At 43.9% G+C, this 26,159-nt stretch overlaps 1 non-coding gene across 1 annotated transcript, besides 3 other annotated features; it reads right to left on the bottom strand.

The window, feature by feature from the left end:
- The first annotated feature begins 5,165 nt into the window (after nt 1-5,165).
- Nucleotides 5,166-5,379: a sequence feature (chloroplast-like DNA).
- Nucleotides 5,380-6,165: 786 nt separating this feature from the next.
- Nucleotides 6,166-6,205: a sequence feature (chloroplast-like DNA).
- Nucleotides 6,206-7,353: 1,148 nt separating this feature from the next.
- Nucleotides 7,354-7,412: a sequence feature (chloroplast-like DNA).
- A 12,229-nt stretch (nt 7,413-19,641) lies between these two features.
- trnD-GUC lies at nt 19,642-19,715 on the bottom strand. Its single transcript has one exon. It is a non-coding gene; the product is annotated as a tRNA-Asp (tRNA).
- Nucleotides 19,716-26,159: the final 6,444 nt, after the last annotated feature.

The following is a 26,159-nucleotide window of genomic DNA, read 5'->3' on the forward strand; positions in this document are numbered from 1 at the left end:
TACAATGCCGGCTACTTCAAGGGGTCTGGGATTTGACAACAAAAGACATAGCTCAAACTGGTAAGTCCCCATTTTCTTTGCCTGGGCGGGCCTAGGCGCCTATTTCAGGAAGTGACTGAGCGTTGACTCATACGAACCCCGCTACTTACTTATTCCATTCTACCATCAAGCCTATTTCAAGGATTCTTTGCTTTCAGCGGAATGAAAATTTCAGGATGCCTTGCGCAAAGAATATTGCGAAGTGAAAGGACTCAAACCTTTGTTCCCTTGTTCATTGAGGCGGTATGAATAGGATAGGAATCCGTCCCCTTTCTATTTGACATCCGTTGAAGTGGAAACTCCAGCAAGGGAAGATTTGTATTCTCAGATCTCGAAGGCAAGGGGTAAACTAATCAGTCTCGATCGGGGCCAGTATCTCTTGTTTCAGTCAGCTGGGTATTACCTAGTAGCCCTATCTTATGAACTTTTCCCATAACGGTTTCGTCAGTCACTTCAAGAGACAGAGTTGGAGATAGAGAGGTGAAGATTAGATTAATAGACCGAGGTGTGAAGTTACCCTATCTCTTTAGTTCTTTCGGTCTGAATATCGTATTAGTTGAGGTTAGAATAGAAAGACTGTCAAGTTTCGGGATCTACGTTAGCGCTTTAGAAAGATTGCAGGGCCTTGAGGCTTGACTAAGAATCTCTCAAGGGCTTTTTCAGCTTACTCTGCTACAGCGGACCCCCACGTAGCGGTTAGCAGGGTGCCGCGCTTTGTGGGCTTGAAGGACGACGCGCCATGACAAGTGGTATCAGAGCCAAAGGTTCGGCCAAGCCATGGCTAGTGTCCTCGAAGAGGCTGGGAGCAGACTCGTAATCGTGTGGACGCCTTGTTACACAACTGAAGGGACAGATTGAGAGCGAGCGGGTTGCTTCGGAGGAGAAAGATGGGCTGCTTAGGCGGACCAAAAGACGTAAAGAAGGCGGAGCGTGAAGTGCAATTAGATCCATTTTGAGGACGAGTTTCAGGCAGAATGGAGGGTGGAGGTTGTGGTCCGACATGTTGATGAGCCTGAAGCAAAGAGGCTGCATACGCGAGTATGTGAAGGCGTAGTTCTCCCTGGACATTTTGGATATGACGGTTAAAACCTATCCAACTTTCGTTATTCACACCTCTACTCTAAACTGTCAGCGGAAAAGATAGTTACAAGATATAAGTCTAAGAAAGAAATAAGAAGATATGAACTTCGAATGCAATAAGAAGATATAATAAGATAAGAAAGCTCCTCTCAAAGAATATCCTGTTGGTATCGATTTGCGCTCCTTCACACGTAGAAGGCATCAAAATAGATCAATGAATGAGTCTTTCAGAGGATAGGTCGGACTCATATAAGAATGTATTCAAGATTCCACTCTCAATCTTCTTTGAACCTTCGCAATATTCTTTGCGCCTTGTTTTTCTTCTCTTAGAAACTGTACTAATCGCAGAGCTTTATCAACTCATATATATTGATAAAGGACTTATTCTAGATTTATATACTTAATAGTTCATATCTTTTTATTACTTTCGCACTTTCGCAGGAGCGCAAGATAGAAAAGATGTAGCATCAAAGTGCAAAAGAAAAGAGGGGAGAGAGAATGAGATCTTCTTCGTAAAGCTAGAGGAAGAGTTCCGGATCGAGCATATTCACACCTCATCAGTCCAAGAAGGAAACCGAGAGAGCTGCTCAGCTCCTCTTGAATAAGAGGTCAAATTCTCTCTTTCTCCAAGCTAGAACTCAGATAGAGACTAGCCTCAAGCGCGGACTCAGAATCCATCCTAGGGCTAGGATCGATATAAAGCTGCTTTACCTTAAAGGAAATAAAGGGAAGATCATTCATCTTCTTTATAGGGGGTGGTATCTCAGAATAGATTCTAAGAAAGAAGAAATTCAATGGATCTATTCTCAACGCGCAATATTCTTTGGAGGATCAAAGAGAAGGACCTTTCTTTTTGAATTATAAGGGGTCCAGATGAGTTCTAATCAATAAAGAAGGCGCAAAGCATATTGCGTGAGAAGATTTCCGGGGTTGATTTTCAGAGAAAGAGTTTCAGTCTTTAAGACAAGGACTTCTTGAAAATCCCCGATTTTGAGATTGATAATAATTCAAGACCGAGGGAGCGGGAATACTCTTTCCGTCGGCCGCAGAGCGGTTTACCTTATTATTTGACAGGTTGCTGAATGAATTGAGAAGGGATTATGCTTTAAAAGATTATGAGAAATCTCAAGAGCGGAGTGCAGAGACGGAGTGATAGGAGTGAGAGGGAAGAGAATAAGAGCTTTATCAAAAAGATAAAGGACTACGTCTATCTTGAATATTTATCTTCTTCTTTATGATGAGGTGCAAAGAATATTGCTCAGAAAGATTCAGTTATCTTTGAGAAATCCTATGAAAAGTCGATATTCAGACCGCTCCGCTTCTTGGCTGACGAAGACTATTACATTCCTCTTCCCTTCTTTTTAGTTATACAAGAAGAGATTCTTCTTTCTTTTCTTGTTCATAGATCTTAAGTATGAAAGAGAATGACTATGACCCATAGTAATCTTTGACTATGGAAATAGGAGCGCTTTCTAATAGAAAAAAAGAATGAAGAGCAGATTTTGATGGGTTCGCAGGATTTCAAGTTCAATTCGATGAATTCTTCTTTCTTTGTCATTCTCGTGCAATTTTCTTCAAACTTTTTTTTGGAATGCCATTTAGAATTGAGAATTCAGACTTTCCTTTTCTCATAATTCAATGCTTTCCTATCTTCTATTTCAAGTTCAATTTCTCGATCTGGTCGAAAGAAGGTGATTTATGTAAAGAAAAGGATAACCACCATTTTACGTGGATTCATGAAAGCCAAACTCAAGGCCGAGGCCAAGAAGGAACTACTCCTCCAACTCCAGGCTGAATAGGAGAAAGCCCTTTCAGATTCAAAATCAAGCTCCAGTGACCTATCCTCAATTTTGGAAGGAGTTAAGGAAGACGGAGCGGGGCATGATCCGCCCATGGGGAGTGGCTCATGGTGAAGCTAGTGGCTATCTCATTACTATTTAGATAATCGGTATATTGACTTTTTTGACAAAGGTTTTCTCATATTTCGCATCCAGCCTGCATGGCTGGCCATCAAGAATGGTGAGTAGTCCCTTCATATATGATCCAGATTCTTCCTGGTGGAAGCTGCTGGATGAGTCCTAGGCTTTCCCGCTCCGTGGGCATTGACATCCATAGATCGTCAAAATTCTTAGCTCCCGACTTCTGTGCCCAGTGGAATAAATGCGCAAGACCTTTGCTAGCGCATATTAATATCGACGGTCTTCTCTTCCTTTTGTAGAGGTCGTTTTCAGAGGCCTATCTGCAACGAGGTTTACCGCTAGACTGGAGAGGAGCGAAAGCAGCTCGCTCGCAATATTCTCAAAATTGTCAGTGGAATTCAATATTCGATAATGAAAGCTGAGGATCAATGAAATTTGAGGAGGAGGAGAGCGGCTCGCCTTAGATAGGGGGAGAGGACTAGATACTGATCCTTTCATTCTTCCGGGCTGTACTCGGCGGGCCTTCCTTGAATATCCAGATAAGAAAGAATGCTCTCATGTCTTTCGACGCAATATTTTTTGCGCCTCTTCCCACATCTCTTTTAGACTATGGTATCTCCCCCATAGGGCCCTTTGAAGGTGTGAATCCTGGAGAACTAAGAACCACTCGTCATACTGAGTTTTCTTCCGCAAGAGGTCCTCTAGGGCAGCCCTTTTTTTGATCTTTTACCTTGCCCAAGTTTTTCTTCTTTGCTACGGCATTAGCCTCATCCTTCCTTCCTTGAGTGAGTACTTTCCCCAAAGATAGAGCTACCCTTATCCTTACCCGCATGGAAGAGAGTTCCCCAGCCTTTAGGTAAGGTAAGACTGGCTGCCCTCCCATTCTTTTAAGGCCTTTCTTCTCTCAAATTTCATTGATCCTTCAGGCATTTTTCTTGTTTACTGCCACATGGTAGTGCATGCTCCCGTCCCTGTGCTTTTCTGTGGATTTAGAAAGCACTGGAAGAGTTTCTGAAGTAGTAGTTCAATTTCTTTTGGTTCAACTTCCTTCCTTCGTCTTTATGGATTTCGGCGTGAGAAAGAGTGAGAAGTATGAACTTCCGTAAATTCTTGCTGCTCATGTCTCTGTGATTATAACTAGTTAGTTCAATCCCATTCCTATTCCGATTCTATTCTACTGATGGAAGAGCTAACGACTGCTCATTCTACTTGAAAAAAGACATGGAATTCGCAATATTCTTTGCACCTTTTGAAGCGTAGCGGTGAAAGCTCAAATTGCATTGAGCCTGTTCAAAGTCAATAAAAGAAAAGAAGAATGAACTCATTAACTCGAATTCAAGAATCATTATGATTTCATTGTACTCCTTCATTGATTTTGAGATTGAAGACGGAGTGAAATAAAGAATAGACCTCTCAGTATCCGGAACACAAACTAGAAGTTCTCAATGTTCATTTCTTTTACCTAGATTTTGATAATGGACCAGTTGCAATTTCCCGGCTTTTTTGCTTCTAAATAGGACTTTTTCTCATATTGATAAATAACGATAATTGAGTGAAAAAGAAGGAATTTTCATGATTTCTTGCTACTTCCCTATGGGCAAAACCTAGCAAAATCTTGTATTTCCCTCCGTAAAAACAAGGCTCAAAGAATTTGAGTATTCTTTCATTCGAGTTAATGAGCTTCTTTGATTGACTTTTTTCTTTTCTAGTTCACTTCCACGCAATATTCTTTGCACCTCTTTCTTATCTTACCGCAATATTCTTTGCGCCTCCGTCTGCAACTTTGAGTGGCATTAGACCAAAACCATAGATTTGAGCCGTCCGAAGGTTATGAAATAGCGAGACTGGTCCTCCGGACTCCCGGACTCATTCATTCTCTTCTTCTATCAATCTTATACCATCGAAAGAATTACTTCAAGACCCTACCAACTCGGGTGAGTTTATGAGCACCGCGTAGTGGGATCCTATTCAACCACTTCCTCTCCTTCTACACCGCGTAGTCGGTCTCGAAGCTGAACTTCCTCAGTTACCTGCTTGAGTTACGGCTTACGGCCCAAGTAAGCAGCTCTTCTATCATTCTCTGTCTCGCTCTTCCACTCTATCGCTCGAGCTTCCGATTGCCCTTCCGGGGGTATTGACTACACCCAAAATTCTGAGCCTCCTACCAAGGAAGCCACATCTCAGATCCGTCTCGATTGAATGAATGGGATTTTGCTCATTCTGAATTGATCAAATCACACATCGCACTAAGCCTGATCATTCTGCTTTCGATAACGATATAACTAGGAAGACTAAATACCAGGGGGGTTACTGGGCATGCCTGCCAGTTTCATAGAGCCCAATCGGGAAGAGGTAATTTCCACAAGCTCAGAAGGGAAAGAGAAAGAAAGAATGTCAACTCCTCGCAAATTCTTTGCGCCTTGTTCATTGACTTCGTGAGGGAGAATCTTTAGTAGAAATGGGTTCATTCATGTCGCCACCATTACCCCAACCTCAAATCCGAAGGAAGGGAGAATCTTTCAAATGGGTTTTCGGGATTAGGGCAAATCTGCAATTTTCATGATTTGAACCCCAGGGGAGATGGAATGTCGTCAAATCAGCCCCAATTGGTACGGAAATAGAAAAAGTGTACGCCTACGAAGCATATGTGTGCACCTCCTTATCCAAGGCTTGAACCCAGCCTCTGGCTTCTTATTGCAGACTTTTGAGTCTTTATTAGAGAAAAGTCATTTCTAGATTTGACTAGCCAAATGGCTTCCCACTGAATAGGGAAAAACCTAGCCGATTGACCCTTCAACTTCACAGATCGCGGTAAGACACTGACTTTTCTCTTGCTTATTCCTCGACAAAGAGGGAACAAAGGCAAAATATGGATAAAAACAAGTCCTTCGGACGGGTCAAATCCCTTTCAATAAATAAAGAGAGGTAGAGGAAGTGAAATAGTCTCGACCAGGTGCAGCTCTTTCTTCCGTCGCCGAGGTTCTTGTTCGCGTTGCAGTTGCTCTCACTCTTTTGCTCTTGGTTGAGTATGCCTCATCGATGATCGGATCCTCATTCAGCTAAAATCAGGGCTGATTTCTTCAAGTTCGGGATCCGGAACTGGGACATCTAAATCCCTTTTTTTAGAGTTGAGTTACGTACTTACGTAAAAACGAATAAACCTCAGTCCGAGCACAGCTTCTACATCCAGCGGACTCTGATTGATTAGTCTTTCGGCTAGGGCTTTTCTCTCTCCTGATATAACTCCAGCTCCTTCGCTCCTTTCCTCTACTTCGCCCCTAACCCTTTCTTTCTGTATGGATTCAAGAGATCAAGTTTCAGCCAGTTGAAGGATCAAGATGAACTACTTGATTTTATTCTCACAAAGGAGCATTGCGGAGGATATTAGGCCACTTACCGATAGATCGCACCTCTCAACCTCGGACTCGTCCTCAGACACGGAGAAAAGAGAATGAAAACGAGTTCCTAAAGTGGTTCTTGATTTCAGATAAGAATCTAATATGACTTACCTAAAAGAAAGGGGAGAAAAGGCGAGGCGCGAAGCGACTGGAAAGGATAGAATAGAAGGCGGAGTAGGGAAGAACTCGACTCCCACGGGGCGGTATGACGGGCCACAACGATTTCTTCCTAGTCTTTGAATCAGAATTCAGTACACGAGAACTATGACTTAAGAGATATTTGATCGAACTAGACGACTTGTCCTCGAACCACGGTATTTTAGAAAGCACTGAGTCCTTGATTGAGTGAGAGATTTGTCCAGACCGATCCTGAGCGCGTGGTCTTCGTGAGAGATCTTGCCTCTGGCATCTATTCTATTATTCATATCCTATCTTTCATAATGAATAGAAAGAGAAAGAAAGAGGATGAGGCAGAATCAAAAGAATGAAGGAAGACCACTAGTCCGCTCCTGGTTCGGAGAGTCCTCAAGGCCAATTTGAGTTGAAAACGAGGACAGCCTAGGGCGCAAACTCAGATCACATTCAATCCGCGGATGCTCGCCTTCCAGGATCGGCATATGGGGTCAGGAGTCACTCTTGCGAACGCGAGATCTAAGAGAGAAAGATCAGAGAAGTTATGATTTCAGATTCCAGGATTCCGCAATCTATATCCCACTACGCGGTAGATTTTCTCTTTGCTCCGTCCCCATTAAGATCAAAATGCTTAGTCGATTTTCCTCACTTTCTCACGATAAAGGATGTTTTTAGCCTTGCATTTTATTCATTTTTTCTAATAAACCGAGGCTCAAAGAATCCCACGGAGCGGTAGCGGTGCGAAGCAAAAAGTTCTCAGGAGCTCGCCGAAAGAATTGGATATAATGTCTTCGTCTATGTCCTATGGATCTCCCCGTTCTTGATTGGAAATTGGAAAGGGATAAAAGTGACTGAGGTGCTCATATGCCCCAAGAGCTCACATCGACGGGAAGGGCACCTCGGTCTCGTGTCGGCTTAGTTTGCTCCTTCACCTCTTCCTCCTTCGGAGATGAGGGTCGTGTCGACTTTTCTGAATTGATTCGGGCGAGATGGAACTCTCTTATCTTAGTTCCTCGGACCAAGGGAAGAAGGATTCTCATTCTCTGAATGGTCGTATCCTCGTTTTCAGGGTCCCTTTCTGGGAAAGCATATTCATTCAACTCGGCCCGTAGCGGTCTCATAGTTAGTACTGATTCTTGAGATGGTTCTCCCTTCTACTTCCTTTGGGACTGATGGGATCCCTCCAGACATGGAAGAGAAAGATCTCATTCACCGCTCCCGATCGGGGCCTCTGATTCTCATTCTGCACTCAACTGGGACTCGCTTGCCTTCGGCCCTTTCTGCCTAATCTGGCCCTACTTCTTTAGACTGAGACGAATAACCTCTTCTGAGACGGATTCCTATTCAAATGAGTTCGCGCGGTCTTCTCTCTCCATGAGAATGCTACCTTCTTAAATGACTGAATAAGAGGAGACTTTCTATCCCCCCTCTCCAACTCAGGAGCTCCTATCTTCAGTGACTCAAGAGAATTCTTCCCTTTCTAAATAGAGTAAGGCAGGAGAGACTGATTCCGCTGTTGGGATAGCTCCTTTCTTCCTCTCCGCTCCGTGGGGTCCTACGAAGAGAAAGATCTCATTCTGCACTCAACTGGGACTCGCTTGCCTTGAAAAGACATGAAAAGAGAAAATAGACATTCAAACCTCAAAAAGAAGGAATATCGTAATAATATGCAAATCTGTCAAACTCCAACTCAGCAGCTCTTTCTCGGGCTTAGCCCCGAACCAAGTCTTCTTTTACGGTCGAGTAAGAAAGCTAACTGAAAGAAGACGAACCCCTATCAGAGTCCCATGGAGACAGACCCACGGAGCGGGAAAGAGCACATTTACTAATACTAATGGGCCATGAAATATGAGAATCACAGGCGGCAAACCCACTCTTTGATTAATTAGGCGAGACCACCCATAGTGCCTTAGAGAGATCCTTCTCGATTCATTGACGATGATTCAACCTATGACATTCAAACCTCAAAAAGAAGAAATCTCGTAATAATATAGAAATCTGTCAAAATTATACAATTATCGATTAGGTTTTTTAAGAGGTAGAGGCATCCGTCCCAGAGTCTCGGTTTCGGAAGTCTAAGAGTAGGAGAGGGGCTAATATCGGTATTCAGCTGCTATCCGGGCGGTTCCATTTCTTTTCTATTCAAAGTTAGCATGATCAGTGGAAGAGGTTATCAGTCACTCCAGACAGGAAAGAACCAGAGGTCAAAAAAGTTCAGACGTTAAGAGGGAGATCTTTCGATAGTTTTCCCTGGTTTGGAATATTGCTCGGAGGAGTTTGATTGGAAGTTTCAGCAGAGGCGGAATGAAATATGCGTGAGAAAGAATATTGCGAATGAGATAGGTGTGAAAGAGGCAGCCCACTACGCTAGAGAGAAGAAGACTTAGAGTTTTATGATTCATTCTTTCTTGTGAATAAGTTCAATTGAAAGCTACTTATTCTCCTCTCCGACTAACTAATTAATAGAAAAGAAAGCACTTAGTTTCAAGTTCAATTTCTCATTCCCTTCTTTGACAAGAACATCGATCAGTCCTCAGGTGATCGGAGCATTTATCTAAGAAAAGAAGAAAGGCGCAAAGAATATTGCGAGAACGTGGGCTTTCTTCTTGGAGAATACGAACCTCTTACTCACTGATGAGATCGGCAGGCCTATTCCTCGGATCCGGATCATTCTTCTTCCTCCTCCCCAACTGGGGCTTTTAGTTACCTTTCAGCGGACTCGGCACCCAGCCTCCGGCTTCTTATTGCAGACGAAGGTTTTGATGATTGTAAAGACTATTAAAAACATTAGTATAAGATTTCTGGAATATGAACTTCAAGTCTCGCATTTCATCCTCTTGAACCTGTATTCCCAGATCTCCTTTCTTCCGATTAGACGCGGACACTTCCATCCCCCCCTATCTTTTATGGCGGTGAGGTGAATGAATCTCCTATAGTACTTAGTTGGCACAGAATCATAATCTGTGGAATCTGAGGCTGTTATAGATGGAAAACTTCTTTTATATCTCTCAAGATCTTTTGATTTGAAGTCGAAAGAGGAAAATCGGTTTACCACAGCATCTTGGCCCAAGTACCCATACTCTCAAGAATGAGAATGCACCCAAACCTCTCTTTTCCGCCCCCCCCCCACGGTTTTGAAGTGACTTACTCAACTCTTAATCACTTGACTCATAGGTCAAATCCCCAATTTCATTTTGGGCCTAGGTCGCAATATTCTTTGCGCCTCGTTGCGCTCCTCTCTAGTCTCGCGCTCTTTGCTTCGCACATCTGCGTCCTTCTTTTTGTTCTTCGCGCCTCCGGACGACTGAATCAATGAAAAGTTCAAGATTGAACGTAAATTCAGTGGTTTTTGCTTGTATTTTCTTTCTATTTTATATATATATAGTTGCTTATTTAGCCAAAATAAGACTTCAATGAAATGGCTCAAAGAATTTGAGAAAGGATTTCTCCTTTTAAGCCTTATAGGCTATAAGCCTTGGCAAAGAGATCTAGATATTCAACTCCTTCTCCTGCAACCGGAAGAGCTACAGCAAAGATGAAAGGGAAATCTTCAAGAATATCCCTGTCTTATGGCACCTACGCGCGGATATTATTTATTTCACAGCTTTTTTTCGGAATAATACTTTTTTTGAGCCCGCAAATTCTTTGCGCCTTTCTCCGCTTCAAATCTTAAGGGCGAAGCCACCGATCCGCTACGCTTCCGGTGTCCGCTCCGCTGGAAAGCTGGAAAACAAAGGTGCAAAGAATATTGCGTTCTCGATCCTGAACTTCTTTATGGAAAGGTAGAAAACTCCGAGATAATTCTTTGATCCTCTCACAATATCCCTGTCTTATGGAACCGCTCCGTGGGTCCAATAACATCGATCATTAATAGTAGCTTCGCCTAACCTCTGCGGTCAGTCCTTCGGACCAGGTGAGTCAGAAACATTCACTTTAGGTCCGTTTTAGAGTCCTTCTTCTTCTTTCTGGGAGTCCGGAGGACTGGATCTTGTTTGAGAATCAAAGAAGAATTCACTCATTAACTCGAATTCAAGAATAATTCAGATTTCATAACCTTGTTTTTACGGAGGGAAATACATGATTTTGCTAGGTTTTGCCCATAGGGAAGTAGCAAGAAATCAAGTCAAATGCCTTCTTTTTCACTCAATTATCGTTAAATATCAATATGAGAAAAAGTCCTATTTAGAAGCAAAAAAGCCGGGAAATAGCAAGGCATTGTCCTATTTGATTTTCGAAATTCACATAGTTTGATTCTTGTTTGAGTTTATGGTCCGGATACTGACAGGTCTATTCTTGCCTTCTAATGGATAGTCCTACGGATAAATCCTGCGGACGTAGGACTCCGGACTACGGACTTTCCGTAATTAACCGAACTTTGCGCCTCAAATTCTTTGAGGAATGAATGAGAAAGCGGAAAATTTTCTGACTCATCTGGACTAAAAAGGAGTCTTATTCCATAAATAAAGGGGTCTTGTAGGCGGTCGATGACTTGAAATGAAAAATCAGTCAAAAAAGGACTATTCTCGTTACAAAGTCTCTAAACTAAGATTTTGCAAGCTCAATATTCTTATTCTTTGAGCCTTGATTTGAGCAAAGTTTTCAAGGTCTTTCCTTTCGGTTCTCGTCTGAAGTGCATTCTGAGAAAGATCAAGCAAAGGATCACTCATTTTCCCGCGGTAGAAAGAGGAGGCAGAAGCCAATAAAGAGGCCGTCCCCACCATAAGGCATTGGATGACGAAGGAGACATAGGAAAAGCCCACGTAGCGGGGGCACCAATAGAAGTCAAAAGAAGAGAGCTAAAGTCAGCGAATAAGAGAAGAGCGTCAGCGGAAGCTAAAGGTTCACGCTCGACCCTTGCATTGAGTATAAAGAAAACGTAGCGGTTTGAGACCGGGTTCAGGATTCTTCCTTCTCAGAGGTAGGTTGCAGGAGATTTTGGCTGCTATCTCTATCCCCAAGGGAAGGCTGAATTCATATTCGTTTCACTCACAAAAGAGAAAATGGGTTTCAGGCTGATTTGATTCCCCACTACCATGAGTGAGTTCGAGCTCCTTGCTTCTAGAGTACGGTCGGGGAGGAATAGAGGTAGGACTTATTAGCAAGGTAAGATAAAGCAATCAAGGGCCATATCTCCAGCATCTTTCTCCCGTTCTGGGGACCGAGGACTGATCTCTTGCTGCCTCCTTTTGCTTCTTTTCATCCCAAAATTCAGAATGAAAGAGGGTTTGACTCCAAACTCTTCAAAGAGATCTTCTCCAATCTCAGAGTTCTTTCATGAATAGAGCGCTTCAATTTTTTGAATGCCCTACTTTTGCTTTCAGCCTTTTTCCCCGGTTTGACTTGCAGGGAAATCATCCAAAGGGGTTGAAGGACTTCGCAATATTCTTTGCGCCTCTCGACTGCGAAATCATTTTTGATTCAGATGCTCTTCTCCTTCTAATAAGTAGTAATTCAAGCTCTTCTTCTCTTCTTCATTCAAAGAAAGTAGAGGTTTTCTTCACTGTACAAATAGTAAAGGAAAAGAATGCGCGGACTAAGCTTCAACGGAGTTCACTTCCGAAACCGGGTACGTACGGGTGTCTGACCTTTAGCCTTTTGAAGCCGGTCAAATCCCCATTTCATTGAAAAAGGCTTCTTTTCCCACGGACGGATCTTTCTTATTCCCCCGAGCAGAAGCAACCTACGTCAGCGACTGGCACACAATTCTGAAGCAAGAAGGACTGAAAGGGATGCCGCCTCTCTCTCCTTAAAGACGAGCCCCTTTCGCCTCAGACTTTGGATTAAGGAGCTAGAACTACTGCTGGCGTCAATATTCTTTGAACCTGTCCCTGGTCGACGAGTCTTTCCTCTTTCTTCTACAAGAGTAGGAGTTCTCTTCTTCGGCAACGGATAATCAAAGCCTTCCAAGGGCTATAACCGATAGTTCTCGCTTGAGGCTAGTTCTTTTCCTTACTCATGGAGTGACTGACTCAACTCCTGGAACAAACTAAGGAAAAATTCTCATTCAAGCCTTATTAAGACAATTACTGAATAAGATACGGCTACTAGGTAACTACTAATCCGACCGACCCGCAGCACCCAACTCTTCCTCAGCTCCCTTTTCTGCCTAAGCAGGTAGGGATTATGCCCTTCTGACTTCTCCGGCGAAAGAGAAGAGATGAGAGTTTGCATGTCAAAATCAGCCTGGAATCCAGAAAGTCAAATCACTTGATTTTATTCTCAGAGCATTGCTACTAGGAAATGTGGATGGAGTGGATGGATAGGAAATAGAGTGAATTAGGCCAATGAACTCCTCTCCTTTCAGTCGAGCCAAGGCATCCTTATCTTGGTAGGCTTTCCTGACTTCACTTTCTTCTCTTATGTTCTCATTCCACTAAATCTTGATTTTCATCAAATCAAAAAGTTCTTTCAGCTGAAGTTGCGTAGTTTAGTTATGTGCTCTTTCATTCCTTATTCATGCATTGCGCGAGGCTTCAAACTCTTTATCCTTTTATTGTAATATCCCACGGAGCGGTAGCTGGCTCATCAAGATTATCTCTTCCTGCAGAGGTTCCTGGGCAAAGAGAATAAGAAGTCGTTCCCGGCCGGAGAAACCCTTACGCGGAGGGTAGGGTCGGTTGACGAAGAAGGAAGAAAGAAATAGGAATTCGAAGAAATCAAATCCGCAATATTCTTTGCACCTTTCCTCAAATTCTTTGAGCCTGTTCATGGAAGAAGAAAGAAAGCCGAGGCTGGATATAATAGAAACTGAAAATTCTTTGCTCATCGACATTCCCTAATGGATAGTCCTTCGGACCTGTCTTATGGAGCCTGTGGTCCTTCGGACTGATGATCGATCGATCTTATTGGCTGGAGAAGGAGGAGGTCTGGCCGAGGAAGTAGGTGTAGCAGAAGTAGCTTAGTTTAATAGTGGCTCGACTTGCTTTTCTTCTTGCGAAGCTATTAGAAAGCCATTATTTAGAATTCATCCTCTTATTCTAAAATCAAGACGAAAGCCTATCTTTCAGAATCTTCAAGCAGAAGAAGTCCCAAAAGAGAAGTTGAGTCTGAGTCCGTAGTTCCATTATATTATCATAGGAATGAGAATGAATGATCTCTTTCCGTCAGTCTGTCTCCAGAAGAATGGGACTAGCCTAAAGCGAGAACTATTCCCTAGTCATTTTGATATGGAGAAAGAACATATTTTGAAAGAAGACAAGAAGAAGTAACCTACTTAAAGGAATAGAAAGCCTTGAACATGAGTTACCCACTACGCGGTAGATTTCAGAGTCCAAGAACAAGAGAAAGTATCTCCAGGCGCCATAAGACAGGTCCGAAGGACTATCCATTAGGGGATTGATGCCAGAGAAGATTAAGGATGCCTTGGTAAATCAGTCACAGTTGAAGAAGCTAGATCGGCGACCAAAGGGATCTACGCAAAGCAGCTTCCCCTTCTTTCTTTAGCATAAAAGGATATGGTATAATTCATTAGTCGGGGAATTCTCATAGGAATGAGTTCCAGAAATAGGAATATTTGGTGTGATAGGATCGACTGTAAAGGTATGAAGTAGCGATAGGGAAGGAGGTTCAAAGAATATTGACCTGTTTCATGAGTCACTTCAAGAGTCCGAAGAAGAGATAGAAAGGGGCGAAGGCACTCAAGTCTTCTTACGAGAGGGAAAAAAAAGACAGAGAGAGAGGCTGTTGAATGAGATCTCTTTCTCTAGTTGGATAGGTCTTTTCTACCCTCAAGTGCGAACTCTGATGATTAGGGTCTTTCTTTAACCGAAGAAAGAGGAATGAGATTGTTGGGAAGCTAGATTATAGACCAGCGAGAGAATGAAGGAAGAAAGGTCAGACTCCCACGGGGCGGAGAGGCATCCATGCTCCAGTTTCAGGATGCAGCCCTTCGATCAGAAGTTTCCGCTATCTCTTTGGCCCTCATAGGAATCGAGGAAAGAAGGATGAATTCTTCGCAATATTCTTTGCACCTTTCACTCCTTTGTGACTCGATTTGACTCTTTTCTTTTAGAATAGCGAATAGTCAATTCATTCAAGGCATATTTCATTGCGCCTAGAAAAGTGGCTTTTTGAATATTATAAGAGGACTATCCAAAAATAGGAAGGAGTCAGTATTAAAACGCGAACTTTCAGTCGCTTCGATAATTCTTTGAGCGTCGCATAAAAATTCAAATGGTACGATCTGAAACTGAAACCGCAAGGTCATACAGCCGACCCACCCGAACCTCTTCTCTCTTCCAAGTCAACCTACACAATATCCCCCTTTTTCATCCCTCCGCCTCTCGTCTATTCCCCTAGGCTTTCCCCTATGACTATCCTTCTTTCGACCAGATCTAGTCAACTCTAGCTTTCCACACTCCTCTTTATAGGTTAGACCCAAGACTAAGAGCAACTGAGAATGCTACAATTCTCTCTCCCAGTAGGTCAACGGTCTCCTTTCTTGCACTTTTCTATCTCGTTCTCAATGCACTCAGTCTTCTTCCTTCTAACTTGACTCCTCTCTCTCTCCCGCTCCGTGGGCTTCCGCAGACTCTACAACCCTTTCTTATGGAAGCCTTACCGCTAACCCGCTCTCTCGTTAGGGTATGGAATCGCCCGGACTAGTTATTATTTATGCTTGACTCCACATGAGAATTCTTGACTTTTCTCCTTCCCCTGGGATTGGAATGAGCTCGCTCTACATCCGAGTGGATTAAGCAGAGGAAGTTGAAGTTGCCGTCTGAATATAGGGCTTTTCTTCGTTTGATTGAGAAATGTAGAAAGAAAGTCGATCGTCACACCCCTCCTAAACCTAAAATAAAGACGAAAGTACTTAACTTATGGCTCGACTGAAAGGAGAGGAGCTAAGGCCTGAAGAATATACTGAACTGAGGCTATGGCAATGGAACTGACGCAAGTAGAAGACACCAGGCCAGGCTTCAGGCCCTGACATCGATCAAAGCTCACCAGCTGAGAGTTGCTCGATCTTACAACCACGGATTGGGCGTACAAGCCTTTCAATCTATTCATTCATCCATTTCTTCTGGTGGAAAGATCCTTTGTTCACATCCATAAGTTTGTAGGGGCAAAGCTTGACGGAGATTGCTTCCTCCCTCTAAGCTCAAGCAGGAGCGAAAGCGGCTCGACTGTAAGGCGCAAAGAATATTGCGTTGATGAGGCTCGCCGACGAGATTTTTTAGAGGGAGAGGCGCAAAGAATATTGCGTCGCCAGCTATCACCTTTTTTCTCGACCCATGCTTTTTGGACTTTCGGTCAATTTAAGATAAGAGTCTGTAAATAGGTCCAGCTCATTGGGTCCCAAGAAGGAGTGGGGAAGGACGATCTGTGGAGCGCTGAGAGTTCCGGGTTTGTCTCCTGTAGTTCTGGGCTTATCATCACACCAGTAAGAAGAGGTCGGCAGGTCCGAGAGTTCTTCCTCCCCAACCTTTCTACGAAGGGACGAAATGAACTGTCCCTTCCAGAAGTCTTTCTGCTGTGCCTCCCCTTTGCACTTCTTTTTCCGGTATAGCAGGCAGCTTTTCCGGCTCACCTAGCAGCATGCTCACCCACCACCCATAGGCATCAAATCCTCGTTCAATGAGAAGAACTATCTATTATAAATAGTGGTTTTCCCTATAATAAATACTGTGAAAAGAAGATTTCCGCTTTATTTGAAGAGTGGACAAAGAAGGAAAATTCAGCGATCTACTTCCTATTCTATGTGCAGTAGCTCTAAGAATGGAAAGCCTTCCCCACTCCGCGGTGAACTCCCAATGGCTGCAAATAGCGAAATTAGAGTAGCACTGCCCGTATTCCAGTGCTTTTTTTCAGAAAGTAGATTGCTGCTGCTCGTATAGAAGTTAGGGGACCTCACATCTGCTTACCGCTACGTGGGCTTTCTCATAAAAGAAAGTAGCAATAAGAATAGTCCTACCATCTATGCTTTGAAGGAAAATCGAATATATAATTGATACTAGTTTGAACTGGAAAATTGACTGCCTTCTTGCTTTGACTTTTCCGCCCTAGCTATTACTATGAAATTTTCAGGGAAAGTTTCGCTTCGCAAATTCTTTGCTCCTTGCTTTTCTTCGGCTTGATCAACTGAAACTGGCCTAGAACGGAGGTTACCATACTTTTCTTTCCAGGCCGAGTCATTCTGACTGTAAACTTATCTTATTGGGTGCGAGTCTATGCTCTTTGGTTTTGGGTGGGGAGAATTGATTGATCCCCTATCTCTCTCCCTTGTCTACAGAATTACTACCATCCGAATCCTTGCCATCCACCATGGTCTCAAGAGATTTTCGACTTCGTTTTATCTCAACTCATCTGGAGCTTGATTTTTCCACTACTTCTTATTCCAGGCGATGTGGATGCGGACGAGCCCCTTGATGCCCACGTAGCGGTCGGGGCAGACCCCTCAATCCATACCGTGTAGTGGGGGGGGATTCCTGGTGGAGTTCTTGCGTAAAGAGCTCGATTCCTTCATCATTCTTTTACGGGTATGCATGGGCCATTGGAGTGGTCTCTTCTTCCATGGATGAGAGCTTGGTCTAGTTCATTGGTATTGTGCTAGGGCGCTATCTCGAAAGAAGATGGACCAGTCAAAGCCATGTTCAGGCGAGGGGATGACCTTCGCTTTGGGCGCCTGTAGAAGTGCTATGATTTGCTTGGGTCTCTTAGATTATAGACCCGGAATACTAAGCTATGAGGCTTGGTTAGAGGGATCGATGGCTGGTCCTTTTTCCTTGGGATGGGCAAAGCCTTATTTGGCTCCTTCTTTCCGGCAAAGCCTCATTTGAAATAGAATGAGAGGACAGAGACAACTATCGAGGGTTCGTCCTACTCGGCCAGAGCAGGAAAAAACCTAGCAAAGGCTGAAATCTAAGAAGAATTTTGGGCCTATTCCAATCACTTCTACAGCATATAATCTGAATATCCTTGCCCGCCGGATAAGACTAGTCTGACTCACTCACTGGGAACTAGGACTGCAAGAAGGCCTTAGTCCAGAGGTTAGAAAGCGTCTTGGTATCGACAGAGAAGAGAAAGTTGGGAAAGCGAAAGATAGAAAGGCGCAAAGAATTTGCGAAAGGAGACAATATCCCTGTCTTATGGAGCCTCCAGGACGTCGTCTGGACCCTTATTTACTGAGCTGGTTGAATTTCTTCTTATTTATGCAATGGACGAATACGACTTCTCTCTTTAGTTATGAAACGTCTTATCTCTAGCTTTTTGATAGTCCCATTCAGTCTCTCATCAAAGAATGAGGGACTAACTCCGCGCCCAAGCACCTGATCCAACCCTAGTCCTCCCCACTTCACTTGAGGGGGAAAGAGAAAAGGCTTGATCCTCGTGCCTCTGAAGCCTAACTCCTCTTCCCGTAGGTCTTTCCTAACTCCTCTCTTTATTACGAGATATTTCCATTCTTCTTTCGACAGTTAATGGACCGAGCCTAACCTCTTTAGTAGTCGAGCTACTGCATTCCGAAACCTTTCTTCTCGTTCTTCATCCTATAATTCTGAGTTCTGGAGCTAACCTCTCCTTCGTGGAGCGGCTTCTACATGGGTCGTTCTACTTTTCCGCTGAAAAATAATGGATTCGCAACTCATATTACATTGAGCCTTCGGACGAGTCAACTCTTTCTCTTGCTTGCCTTAGAGCAGAAGCATCAATTGGCTAATTGGCTTCCAACTGAGGGTGAGACTGGTCCTCCGGACTTGTGAATAAAGGGTGAAAAGAAGATTGAAGAAGAACAAAGGGTGCGAAGATGCTTTACCTACAGGGAGAGGATCGGGTTGGCTCCCACTACGCGGTTGGAAAGGGAAGTCTCAGTTGGTTCCCACAGAAATTGACGGCTTCAAACTTCTGACACCGTTCAGCTCGTAAAGTAGTTTACTTAGTTTCGGGATCGGCCTAAGCACCTTAACACATGACGGACCCGATCACTAACAAAGAAAGAAGAATGAATATCGTCATATTAGTGAAAAGAACTCTCTCATCACGCAGAAAGAAAGACAAGGCGCAATGAAATATGCGAAGGACGGAGTTTCAGATATATTGAAAGAAAGGATGGAAGATCACCTACTTAACTTAAAGGAAGAAAATTAGAAGCCAAGCTTGAACGTAAAATAAAGCTCCAGATGAGTTGACGAACCTACTATTTGATTTGGAAGAAGACTCTCGAAAGATCAAGCCTAGCGAAGCGTGAACAAAAAAAGCTTTACTAGAGAAGAAAAGGCTAGAAGCGAAGCGCATTTATCAGACCTTAATAAGCGAGTCATGATCCCTTTAAAGCTTAAAAGTGACTTCTCAAAACCCACGTAGCGGTGAGGACCAGTTTTCCACTATACTCACCAAAGGGGGCGAAGGAAAGGGTAGGACGAAGAGGAAGTTTCATCATTCCCTTTCTGCTCTTTCCAGGATAAGTTTCAGTCTCCCGAGGTCTTGTAAGAAAGCCTTCGATGTCGATTTGACTCTTGGGATGATTCCACGCGATCGGATAGTCAAATACCTGCATGGGGGAAGAATGATACGATACATAGGATCGGTTCGGGTAGACGAGGTAAGACGTCAATGAAGCTGAAATCGACGAAAGGGAAAGAAAAATATCCATCGAAAGAGAGGCCTCACGAACGCGGATCGGGTATCAGGTCGGCCCGAATCAGTCTTTTCTCCTCGTGGAGAAGGCTCCATAAGACATAAAGTGGAAGGACTCGAAAATTCAGTCTCAGTCGCGGAGGGCAGCTAGGTAGGCGGCGCCCGTCAGATCTGAATCTGACCAGAGGGGAGACAGGTTTCTTCCCCTGTGAGAGACCAGTTTCATCCGTTGATAGGTCGTGCAGTTGCTGTGCTTTAATAAGTAGCAGTGTCCGCCCTTGAAGAATGCAGAAGGCGGGGTCTTTCTATGCTCGCCCTATTTATTACCCGTACCCTAGTTCTTTCTGAAAAAGAACTGAAGAAGGCCGCCCACCATCAAAATAGGTGGGATCACTAAACTGATCATCTGGTCCCCGTAGTTAGGCGCAAAGAACCAAAAACAAGGGGCCAGGTGACTTCTTAATTCCCTAAAAAGCAGGATTGAGACTCTTGGATTTTGTCGGGACTGACGGGGCTCGAACCCGCAGCTTCCGCCTTGACAGGGCGGTGCTCTGACCAATTGAACTACAATCCCAAGGTGTACAGCATAGGATTTCCTTGCCTCATCAAAGGCTGATGGATTTACGGATCTCAATCCGAGACGGGCGATCACATGATGAATGAGGATCTTTCCCTCTTTCACTGAAAAAGCATAAGGCAGACCGAGCACAATTGAAAAGCGCGGTCAGTCTATTCCGCCTCAACCTACGGCAACCTACGGCGGCCTACTTAAATAAAGGAAGACCTACTTAAAGGATTTCATGGAAAGAATCAGACTACTCTAGAATAATGCGTAGGACGAGTCTTATTCCACTATCCGAAGGAGTCCAGTTAAGCTTGGCTTCGCATACGTCGTCTTGACCTTTAGAGTCACCATCAATATCCGAAGTTGCAGGATCAAAGAATATTGAGAAGAAAAAGGGGTATTCTTTCCACTAAAAAACTGATTAATGGAACTACCTCCGGTCTGAGCAATATTCTTTGCGCCGGAGTCCGGAGGACCATCAAAGAAAGGTCCAGGGGCCGCAGTCCGCAGTCCGCAGGATTTATCCGTAGTCCGGAGTCCTACGTCCGCAGGATTTATCCGTAGGACCATCCGTAATTAACCGAAGTAGGACCATCCATATGGAAGGAAGGAGGACTATCCATCCATATTAACCTTTGGTCCAGGCGCAGGCGCAAAGAAAGAAGCTCATTAACGAGAATTCAAGAAGAATTCTGATTGAATAACCTGGAGGGAAATCAAGAATAGACCCGTCAGTATCCGGACCATAAACTCAAACTAGAAGTCTGAATTTCTTTTCCCTGTCCTAGGAGTTCTTCTTTCATTGCGTTTTCCCGGCTTTTTTGCTTCTAAATAGGACTTTTTCGAAGATTGATATTTAACGATAATTGTCTAAAAATGACTGATTTTTTGTCTTTTCTTGCTACTTTATAGGCCCAAAACCTAGCATTTCCCTCCGCGGATTCATCTGAAATCTAGCAGATTCTTTTTGTTTTTAGCTTCTTTCATTATCGTTAATGAACGGATTTTCTTTGATTGACTTTGAACAGGCTCAATGCAATTTGAGCTTTCACCGCTACGCTACGCTTCCGCTCCTCCGAAAGAAAGGATAGGATAAATAGAAAGTAGTTGACGGCGGTTTCCGCTCCTCGCAATATTCTTTGCGCCGTAGTTAGGAGTATTAGGAACCGAAGGACTATCCAACAATATCCCTGTTGTTTTCTCGCCTGCGCCTGGACCAAAGGTTAATATGGATAGTCCTACGGACGGATAAATCAATTCTAATAAAGGATCAAGAAAGTCTTTAGTTTCAGGCTGTCCGCTACGCTTCCGCTCCTTATTCAAGTTCCAGGCAATATTCTTTGCACCTATTAGCCGTTTTTAGGTTTGGAGAAAGCCTATCGTAGGGTTCTGAGAAATCTTTGAGAAAGTGCTGTTGAGAAAGAAAGGTGAGACTGGAAAGTCTCGGAAGTAGCAGGTGAGGAAGACAGGCTCTCACCAGTTGTAGATGGATAGGAAAGCGCTTCAAAGGAAGAAATGCGAGTAAGGAAAAGCTATTATTGACAGAGTCATATGCTAACCAATTTCAAGGAAGAAAGAGAAAGAAAGCCTCATCGGCGAGACCGAGTTTCCATAGCTCGAAGGATGAGCTATAATATAATAGGGCGAATACGGCCAATGAGTCGGTGCGTGCGAAGAGAGTTGGAGTCAGAGTCTGCTCTTCGGATGCTGAATCCGTACCTGTAGCTGCCCACGGAGCGGCATAAATCCGTAAATTCATAGCCCCCGGGAGCGGTTGAAGGATTTCTTTCTTCCGCGGAGTGGGCTTCGACCGGATCCGGGAATATGCTCGACGACAGGGCTAGTAGGCCGACATATCTCTGATTAGTAAAGAAGCGAGAAGCTCCTATTCCCCCAAGGCCAGCAATTTCAAAGGATTCATCACATTCCCATCTCATAGGATTTGCCCTGAAATCACTCCGGAAACCCATGATGCAGGTCGAAGGAGACTTACCCAGGGCGAGGTCCAGCCCTTCATGAAAGGCCTAGATTCACAGTGGCTTATTATAGATCGTCAGATCATCAGGCTAAAAGAAATTTGCCTTCATTCTTTGGGATTTAGCAATACGTCTTTGTTAGAATAAAAGACGGTTTCAAGCCTTTCCCACTCCAGTGAGAAGAACCCTTATTTGACGACCGGACACCTCTACTCACAGGAAAGTTGAAATAAGGTAGTTCATTCAATAATCAGACTCGCGGATTAGAAGCCCGAGCCCTATCCATTAATTTGGCGGTTTTGCTTTCGCCTATTTTTTGGTCTCATTGAGAAGGACATATGACGGAGGCATCAAAATTCCATTCTTCCGCTCCCTATTTTTTTATGGATGTCATTGAAGTCCGGAGGACTATCCATTATCAGGGCTGACTTTGCACCGCGTAGTGGGGCTTCGATAATTCTTTGTCAATATTCTTTTCACCTCCGACGGAGCAAAGTTCATTGAGAGAAGTCCGGAGGACTATCCATATTCACGTCCGAAGGACTCCTTTCAGTGCACCTTCGCAATATTCTTTGCGCCTCCTACGCTATATACTCCGAAGGACGTCCTCTGGGTCGAATTCTATTTGGTGTCCATTGAATTTCTGGAAATAAGGCTCAAAGGATATTGAGATGAGATTCCTTCTTTTTAGCCTAGGCTTTTCACGAGCAATCCTGGGATTTGATCCCACCAGTCAAATTCCCTCGCCTTGGAAAGAGAACATATTTCCCCTACCCGATCGACCCGAGTCTGATTTTACATAGAATGAAAGATAAGATACTGACGGAGGACTCCTGCCGATTTTCTCATTTCTCTTGGGAATTCCAGTACTGATTCAACCGTCTAACCTAGCTAGATCTGATTCAATCTTCTAAGCTAAAAAGAGAATTCCTCCCCTACCCCCTTGCTATAAACTCTTGCATTCTGATGTCTGAACCACCAGTCACGAATTTCATGAAGGATCCGATGGATGACTGATCCGCGGGGGACCGTGGAGTGGGCATCGAATGCCCTTCTCTCTCCTTGATGACTCTCGTGGGAGGGGGGAGGCAGAGGGCAGTGGGATTCAATCTCTTGAGGAAGTGGTGGCCCGTCCTTGCTGGAATACTATAGCTTTGATTCTTGAAAAGCAATTCTTTTCCATATTTCTTGAATGATTATAATGGAAGGGATTCACTAGCCTCACGCTTTTCTAATCAATCCTATAATTCAGTATGGGACAAAGGCCCCAGGTGAGACCTGCATGAAGAAGGATGATCGGGGAAAGGGAGCGAAGCGCCCAATTCAAGGTATGGAGTTGGATCGGGAAGGTGCACAATGGGTGCCCTTTGCTATCACTATTGAGAGAGCGAAATACCGACCCGAGTCAATCCTCTATATTGGCAAGACCAATTAATTGGGCATTTACGAAGAAAGAGAAGGCGTGAGGAATAGGAAGAAAAAGAAGAGTGAGAAGAAAGGAAATTGTAGAAGTTGAGATCAGAAAGGAGAGGTAAAGGACGAAGGAGAGGAGTGGAACTGCTCGACTGTAAGGAGAGGAGAGAGGCGAGAGTGTCTTTACGAGAAAGAGGAAGAAAGGCTGAATGAATTGAGAAGAGGTGCAATTCAATATGCGTGAGAATTCTCCCACGTAGAAAATCAAGGCCGCATATTTCATTGCACCTCTTCCTTCTTATTATCTTTTTTCAGAGGGAGAGAGATGAGCTCTACAGATGTGAAGTAAGGATAGGAATAGGACACAGCAAGAAAATACGAGGAGGGGGCGTGGTCAGGCCACTATAAGGAGAGGTTCGATTCGAGATGGGAGCTTCTCCTTTTCTCATTGTTTACGAAGAAAGATGGCAATATGCGCCGGAGTTAGGAGTGATAAGGCTCTTTGAATGATCGGCGTAGTCTTTTTCTTTCCATTGAATCTGAATCAGGTTTTCGCCTCCTCGCACGATCGAGACTGAGTTCCCTAGACAAGGAGGCTAACCTCAAGATCGTGAACTCGGGTCCTACCGATAGAAAAGAGATCCCTTGAACATAGTCTACTTTCTTCGGGAAAGACCTTTCTTCTCGCAGGTCAAGCTCAATGAATGGGACGCGAAGGGAGAGTTGATCTGTGCCCCCCCTGGTAAACTTCTATATCGCTCGTATGGAGTCAGGCTGAATTCGATCTCCCAGCGCTTTGGTCAGAGTGGAAGAGCGAGGAAAGGCTCCACCGGTTAGTGAGATCTTTCTCATTCTAAGCTCGGAATCAGTCACACGGGTGCTCCGCCGATTAGGATAGAATATCCTGAGTGCAACCGCCAAGATCAATCCTTCCGGCTAGGGCGAGAAGATATGGGATTTGTATGCCCTCTATTAGCAAGACCGATTTACCGACTTCCCCGTGAAAAGCAAAGGACAACCTCGACTTCTCATTCCCTTGATGTAGGCCCTAATATAAGCGGTTCGTAAACAGACCTCAGCGGATCCCGTAAGTTTTTCTTTGAAGTGATAGAGTACAGGGTGGAAGCCAGAAGTCAAATCACTGATTGTAAGAAAAAGCTCTTTACCCTAATGAACTAGATCAGCCTATCTTTGTCCGTATCAAAGGTAGCTTATGATGGGGTTATTAGTGAAGCTAAAGATGAGGCAAGAGATGACGCAGCCTCCGCAGGAAGAACTACGAAAACGAAATTCCGCTGGAAGAAGAAAAGCGAGGGCTGGCTACTTCGATCTCCCTCTTTTCCCACGGGGCGGTAGGTAAAGCTTCTGATCTCAACTCCTAGAACTCCGTCTCCTTCCTTCTATCCTAGCTGGTCCTTCTCTCTTTGTACTAAATAGTTCTTTCTTTAGTCTTTGGCATGCCCTTGTTCATTGACTTGTCGAGCTATGAAATTCCGCGGTAGGTTCGTCGCTTAGCACCCTATTCATTGAATCTATAAGATTCTATTCTTAATGGATATGATTCGGCAAAGAAGACCACTGAGTCCCAGTCTTTATCCTGATTTTGAGAGTCAAAAACGTGGAAGTACATAATTCTTCGCCTTACGCTGGTATTTCTGAATTTCATCTTTAGGCTTTCTTCTACACAGAACCAAGACTTCCTCGATCATTCTTTGAGCCTCCGCATCCATAATATCGGCAGCTGATGACTCAAGTCTTATGAAATGAAGAAGATCGACTGATTAAGGATACGGGAAACTTCTCTCTTTCTCTCCGGCCCTACTTTCGTCTTCTTCTTGCTTCGACCCCTCCTCTCAAATATGATGAATAGTCCAAAAATCAAGGTCCAGATTCAAAGAAAAATAGCATTTTACCACTCAAGATTCCATATTAAGAAGATAATGTGAATAGAGATTCATACATCTACAACTCGGTCCTGCCTTGACTGGGCCAAAGATTTTCTTGAATTACCTTTATGAATGAATGAAAGAGAAAGAGATGAAAGAAGCCTTAATTAACCGAGCCCTCCTCTCCCTTTCAAATCGCAGAATAGACTTGGGAGCGAGTATAGCCCTTCGCGCTTTCGGTGGCGTCTGAGATAGCTTCATCGGCAACTTCTCTCTTCCCCACTGCTTTCTCGGTCGAGTTTGTACGAGCTGGTATTCTCAGCTCTTCGAGAATCTACCGCCTCAATGAGTGAAAAGAATATTGACAGGCAAAGAAAGACTTTTCAGTCTAAGGAGAATAGGAAGAAGTACGATAAGCATCCGTGATCCGTTGTGCCATTGAATCAGAGGTAATTGAATGATAAATAGCGTGATTGATTGGTCTTGAGCTGCTTTCCGAAGCTAGGGTCAGAAAAGCTAGAACTGCGAAGAAGAAAGCATTATGTTCATCTGGACTCGTCCGAAGGTTCAAAGAAGATTTCCAAGACTTCCAGGATAGAAGCAGCTCGACTAAGAAGGATCAATGAAAGTAATATGAGAAAGGATGGATGAATACTCTTTTTTTCCTTTGAAAAGCAGACGTTAGGAAGGGCGCTCATGATTCCGAAAAAGACTGATTTGATTGCGCAGCTGCTTAAATTCAAAAAGGACCAGCTTAATAGAACCTTGTTCATTGATTGCCTAGCTTCTTAGTTCAGTTACTCGGAAGACATGGAAGACATCCAGACTAAGAAGGATGTCCCAAGAGGGGAAGAACTCTGATAGAAGATCAGTTGCGTGGCTATTCCCAGAATCGGGGAGAAGAAGAAGAAAGATAGAAAAAGCAAGAACTACCGATATGAGGAGTTCTTTACTTACGCTATTTCTTCATCAAAGATTCTTCGTTCTTTTCGAGTTAATGAATTGAGAATGAAAGAGAGGCTCCTTCTTCTTCTTTTCACTCATGAAAAACTTCTGCATCCGCAACTCGTAAACATAGAATGAAAGATCGAAAGAAGACTGATTTATCTGATTCCGTAGCATCGGGAACTGAGTCAACTCGGTCTCTTACCATTTCTCATTCCCCTTCTCCTCTCTCT

This window comes from Cucumis sativus (assembly GCF_000004075.3).
Source record: "Cucumis sativus mitochondrion chromosome 1, complete sequence".
Taxonomy (NCBI): domain Eukaryota; kingdom Viridiplantae; phylum Streptophyta; class Magnoliopsida; order Cucurbitales; family Cucurbitaceae; genus Cucumis; species Cucumis sativus.